Source organism: Alligator sinensis, unplaced genomic scaffold, assembly GCF_000455745.1.
Source record: "Alligator sinensis unplaced genomic scaffold, ASM45574v1 scaffold444_1, whole genome shotgun sequence".
In the NCBI taxonomy this organism is placed as follows: Eukaryota; Metazoa; Chordata; order Crocodylia; family Alligatoridae; genus Alligator; species Alligator sinensis.
Genome location: NW_005841886.1, coordinates 545,388 through 552,162, shown reverse-complemented (window position 1 = coordinate 552,162; position 6,775 = coordinate 545,388).

Sequence of the window (6,775 nt, the reverse complement as noted above, 5' to 3'; positions counted from 1 at the left end):
TTTCCTGCCATGGCAGGGGGTCGGACTTGATGATCTGTCAAGGTCCCTTCCGACCCTACAAACTATGAAATGCAGAGTGGCCAAGGGCCAAAGCAGGTTGGGATTGGCAAGGGGAGCGGATTTGAATGAAGAACATGTTGGGTGGATGTGGAGGGTATTTGTGGTAACTGGCATTGGCAACTAACAACTGTTCCCTAGTGGTTTCTTCCTATTACTGCATAAAACCAAACACACGGTGCTCTGCTTGCATGATTCTGTGGACATTGATTTTGAAATAAACTTTTCCTGTGCCAGAGTACAGCAACTGAATAGGAGACACCACACACAATCCATGGTCAGTGGCCAGTACTGGACTTATACTCTGCCCTCCAACACCCACCTTGCATTTAACTAGGGAGGTGACATCTACATTTACTTAAAGGCTGCTACGGACCATAAAGCACCCGACATATTCCGCCCCAGCAGCGATCGATTCTTGTTGTTCGGTGGAATGAATCCTGTTTATGCTCTGTACTTTGCAAACCACAGGGTGATCTTTGAGGAAGGGCTCTGTAAAAATGTGAGGCATTAAATTTTTAAAGTGTTCTGCATTAGGATTTCAGTTCAAACTTTTTCATGGAGCTGCCTTGATAATGACCACTTTTATGGAGGCCTTAAACAATTAACCTATTAATTTGGCATTTAGCTGTCACTTTGCTGTGGCTGCCAGTCCCCTGCTGCTGGAGGAATGTGGAGTGAATATGACCTAGTGGAACATTCCCTGGGGGGCTGTATCAGAGGGACATACTACTGGGATGAGTCAGAGGGAGAGGCATGGGACTGGTGATGGTAAAGCCCAAAAGACTTGAGGGCAGTTCAATGGGGGGCCATTGTCCTGTGTTTGTGATGCTTCTCTAAACCTCTAATGGACTAAGCTAGACATCTGAACAGGACAGTGTTCCAGAAATCCCTGTTTTTGATAATATCTAGCCACTTTGCATCCCCTTCCGGAAGAAGCACCCGGAGTCTTTCATATCTGGCACTTAATTAGAGCTCTAAGCTGTTTGTTGAGGTTGGGAAATTTTGTTTGCTTTGCAGAAGGGGGAGAAGTGACCACAAGCTAGTGCAGTCTCCAGACTTCTGGCCTTAACCACAAAACCATTCTTCTTCAAAGGCTTGCTAAGAACCCGCTATGTTCCTTTTTCTCTCCCAAAGCCAATATTGCTTCCTTCCTCCCCCTCCAGAGCACCAGAGTGCATAATATCATGGCATGACACAGAGGATGCAGAAGCTGAATGCTGTTGCTGTGACTTGCCAGCCAGCTGGCCCAAGCCATCCTTCTTGGGATGGACCCTAAGGGTGCAAAAAGATGTTACCTATGTGCCACTGTAACAATTTTTATGGAGGCACAAAGGGAAGGCAAACAGAAGTCTACAGGTTTCCTTTGCTTTATGCGGGTTCTGTATGTGCAAATTCGCTCCTTTTTATACCAAAAATTCCTTATGTGCGAGGTAAATTCACTCTTATGCAATCAGTGTAATGGAAGCCCACAGTCAGTTGCTTTGTGTGGTGCATTGTGGGAGTGATGTGCACCAATATATAGTCTCCTATGTGGATCTGTGCTCCTTGCTTGTTGTCTGCAACACGTTTCTGTAGTTACCATCCCCATTATGATAGTGCCCTGTGCTTGTGTGCTGTTGGGGAGTACCAAAATGGTCTTGTAAAATTGGTAGAAATGAGTCTGGGGGTCAGTACAGTCGAGGTCTTGGAACATATCCCTATTTGTTACATTGTAAAGTGGGTTCCTTTTATGCAAATTTAAGTTATGTGCAGTTTTCCAGGATCATATGTATAGCATAAAGTGAGGGAAACCTGTATACCAGTTGTCAAACCACAAATGCCCAAATTTGTGGTTCCAACAAAAGACGGTAATACCTTCTGCCACTTTACTGAGGGACATGTATGTTAGCTTTCCGGTGGGAGAATGTGAGCAGCCCAGAGCTGCCCATGCTTTCCAGCTACCCTGGGGCTTGAGGGACCTGCATGGCCTGGGAATTTTTGGGTAGGACTGGACACCTCAAGCCCTGTGACCATCTGCCCAGCTTTTACCTCTTACAGAGACCTGTCCCAGGAAATTTCCAGGCACATCTCAAATGGGGAGTCCCAGCTTTCCCCACTTACAGAGACACACCCCTGAGATTCCTTAGAGCCCATCTCTACAAGCAGGGAACCCCAGCTTTCTCTGCTTACAGAGATGCTCCCCGGGGAATCTGCAAGTGGGGAACATGCTGCCCATTCTCAGATCATTGGGCAGGACAATGGATTATATGTGTTTTGCTGATTCGCTTCATTTATCGGCATCTGTTTATACTTTAAGTTTTCTACCCGCTTGCCCAAAGAATTGTGAATGTAGGATGGCTGAGTGAGTCAGACAAAGAAGCCCTTTCATCTGTGACTGCCATGCCAGCCAGCATCCCAAAGCCCTGGAGGGACTCCTGCACACAACATGTGGCCTTGCAAGCAAAGCAAAAGGCACTGTTGAAGCACTCCCTTCCCTTTAACTAAAGGTAAATTTGTGTCAGAATGTGACGTCTTGGGGATTTTGACATGACACTCAAAATAGAGGTCCCTTCCCCACTTGTGATCAGTGCCACTCAGGTGGCTTATGTTGTAGTTGTGCTCTAATTTGGACAATTACATCCTTTCTTTGTTAATTTGGTTGTAAGTTCTGTAGCACATCCCCTTCTGAATGTATCTGCACTCAGAATTGCATGTCACTGGCCACAGCTACACAAGACTCTGGATGCGTGGTAGACTAATTCATGGCAAAAGCCATGGTAATGCACAGTAGAATTAGTCTACTGCGCATTAGCATCACGTAAAAGATGTGCGTTGGTGCTACTGTGCAGTCGTGCTGATTTATGGTGCATTAATGCATGTGTAGACATGCCCACTGAGTTGCAGTGGGTTACCTGCTATAACAGCATAACAAAGATGAACTTGCTAGCAGTATTTGTGCAGGAATCTGAAGATATAAATTGGTATAGGAATAAGAAGTGATACAGCATCAGAGAAATGAGGCTGGGCAGGAGCTTTAGAAATGTTATAGGCCATGTGTAGATGAAACGAGAGGCATGTGCACACGACATTTTAAATGGGCTAAATGCTTTTGCACCACTTTAATGGTGTTGGTGTTTGCATGCTTCAGTGGTATATTGTGCATTAATTCCAGCTGCTGTAGGAAATTCGGTGGTGTAATGCACCTTAAATGACTTGGGGCACAGCAAACTAAAACTCCTTTGAGGAGTTTTAGTTTGCTGCCCCTACAGCTGCGGAGTGAAGCACCGGGCTCCATGACTCTGCAGGAAGCCCTGCAGGCAGCCTGGCAGCAGCCCAGGAAAGCAGCTCCACCCTAAAAAAGCAGTGAGTCTCTGATCTTTTTTTTTCTTTCCCCCCTGGAGTCTGCCTGCCTGCCTGAGCTCCTTGGGGGCCAGTGCTTCCCTCCATGGCTGTGGTGCCCCCAGGACCGCCTGAGCCGGGTGTCTGTGGGTGGGTGCTGCCTGGGGGCAGGCAGGGGGCACTGCTGCCATGGAGGGAAGCACCAGCCCCTACCTGCAGCCTGGGGACCGCTCTGCCTGCCAGCAGTTCACCCTCCCCTCCTTGCCAGAGAGGCAGGTAAGTCAAAGGGGTGTGTGTACCACACATGGGTTTAATCAGCCCTAAATTGAAGCGGTGTTTTTTAAAACCCACCACTTCAATTTAGGGCCCTTGTTTTGTCTACACATGCCCATAGTCTACCCCCCTGCTCCAAGGGAGGGTCAATTGTACCTAAAATGTTCCAGACATAGGTTTGTCCAACCTGTTCTTAAAAACTTCTTGTGATGGAGGTTCTACGACCTCCCAAGGTAATCTACTTTAGTGCAGTGCTTTACTATCCCTACAGTTAAAAGTTTTTCTAATGTGCAATTTTAATATCTCTTGTAGTGATTTATGCTCATTACTTCTTGTCCTGTCCCTGTGGATGAGGAGAAGAGGAACCTGGGATGTATTTGAAAACTGTTATTATGTCTTCCCCCAATCTCTTTTTCTTTATACTAAAAGCACGGTCTGTTCAGTCTTTTCGAGTTCTGGTTTTCTAGGCCTTTGTTCATTTTTGTTGCTGACCTTTGGACTCTCTCCAGTTGGCCCATCTCCTTCTTGAAGTGCAGTACCCAAAACTGTGTGGAATCAGAAAAAATATGCGCCTTAAACTTTGACTATTTTAGTTATAAGATGACATAACCGCTTTGTGGAGAATTGCTGGCTCTGTATAGTAGAACAGATAAGAGAAAGTGTTTGTTCTTTGTAACTCCTCTGCAACTGCTTCGCTCACCGCGGCCTTGAAGATAGCAAAAAAGTATGTACAAATCTGATTTCCAGGTGCAAGAAGGAGGTTTGTGAACTAACCTCGCCTCCCCCATTAGTTCCCATCCTGATTACAGCAAAGAAATAATGAAGTAATATTATAGCCGCTTTTCATGCTAATTTCACTATATGATCACGTGAGTTGTAAGCAACTGTTAAAAAGTATATAAGCCTCCTGATTTTGCTCTTGGGGGGGGACCCCTTCCAAGTGCTTGGGAGATCCATGTCACTTTGGAGTCCCCCCTACAGCTGTAGTTTCTTTTAAATAAAAGCTTCTGCTGACCTGACCCAAAAGTATGCTGCGTGTGTTTCCACGACAACTGGATATAGTCCTATCTGTGACACTGTGCCAGTGCTGAGTAGCCTAGAAGTAATATTTCTCTTATTTATGAGTTTCCTGTTGATATGTCCCAGTACACAATCACCATTGTGAGAAAGGACATGCTTTTCTCACAATGGTGTGCCATAGCTGATTCATAGTCAGTCTGCAGTCTACTATTCTCTCCCAGGTCCTTTTCTGCAAATCTTCTTCCCAGCTAGTTTCTTGCCATCTTGTGTAGTGGATTGTATCTACCTAAATACAGTACTTTGCACTAGACCTTATTCACTTGGATCCTATTTTTAAGACCATTTGTCCAATTCGTCAAGATCATTTTTAATTCTGGTCCTTCCTTCAAAAGCCTTGAAGCTCCTTCCAGCCTGATATTGTCTACAAATAAATATTATCCAAGTGATCTTGGTTTGGCTCAAGATAGGGTTTCACCTGCTGGAACTTGTTATCCAGTAAATTAAGGCGCCTGCGGCCATGGCTCAGACTTTAGCGTCTCCCATACCTTCCTTTTTGGGACTAAGACCTTGTGACCTGTGGAGAACACGCGCTATTCTGGATAGTAGGCAGGCAATCTGCAAATCTGTCCTAAACCAATGGTCAGGGAGAGGACATCAGCCTCCAGGTATTGCTCTGATGTAATTTCCCCTCCCCGAAACAGTCTAATTTAGAAAAGAGAATAGACAGACACATTGATATCCCATTGGAGAACCCAAATACCCACTCGTATATTTCCTCCAGACTGGAAAAATACAGCTCTTTGAAAATTTCATGAGAGCAGTAAAATGCTGCCTGTCTCCTGTTGCCGTTCTCTTTGAAAGCAGTTTAACTGTGACTGCTGTGACAAATATCAGGAGCTTTCATTTTGGGGAAGCAGGGACTGATAGGGCACAGGAATTAAAGGATGAAATATTAATTTGAAGTTTTGGTGGAGTCAGAATAATATCACATCAGGGACAAGAGACATCTCTGGGTGAATGGCAATAAAAATCCTCAAATTAGACATTTCAGCCGTAAAAGTGAAATGAGAAATTTCCCCTTTAGCAGTGTCACCACTACCCTGTAGTGATGAGCTTAACCTCTGCATGTATCATGCTGGGCCTGGGCACCAGTGCCTTTATAACTTTTTGTGCACTAGGCACAAGGCCCTACAGAGGTCCACAGTGGTGCAAGCGACTGCTGTCTGCTATGTAATCCTAAGAAAGTGTATGTGCCTTTGTATACCCAGAAAGGACAGTTGAGGTCTATTTTTTGCCTCTCTAGCATGTTGTATTGGGCCCAAATGGATGCTGAAAAGAGTCCAATCAACACAGGAGAGTGTGGAAATACTTCACCTGGGACCAATTATCATACATGGTACAAGACAGGACTGGAACGAGGCAGATGCTCTGAGTATGAGAACAGAACGATGTTGAGGTCTGTCTTTCCAAAGAGGCACTGGTGGTGCTCTTGGGAGCTGCAGGCCAGCAATCCTTCAACCAACTGAAATGACAATTAAATATAGACCTTCTAGATAAAGGAGAGAGGACCACTATACTTTGCACACTATACTAATGGACTGGACTTCTACACAAGTCTCAGCAAATCAGTGAAGTCAGGAGATCTGGCTGGCACCTCCAGACTGGGATTGTAAAAAGCCCTTGACAGAGCCAGTCCCAAGATATCATACACTTAGAGTTGATGTAACAGAATATATTTGCAGGCATGCCATAATTAGCCTTGGAAGTCTGCTAGCTACCATTTGGTCCTGAAGGTGGTTAGGTTCTGTAATGGGATTAGACCTTTCTGTGTATGAGGAAAGTGTTCACAGTTGCATTGGACAAGACATTTCATGCTTAAGAATGGGTGGAATCCTTCTGGCTTCAAAGTCTGAGCCAACTCTTCAATACCCAGGGTTAGGAAGAAACTTCCCCTGGGAGCACAGGTTACTCCACCAGTGTTCAATACAGGGTCCTTGCACCTTCCTGTCAGACCTATGTCTGAGGCTGGATACCAGACTAGATCCAGACATCTCTGTGTAGTAAAGGATGCTGCAGCAGATTGCCTCTCCTCACCACGCAAGCC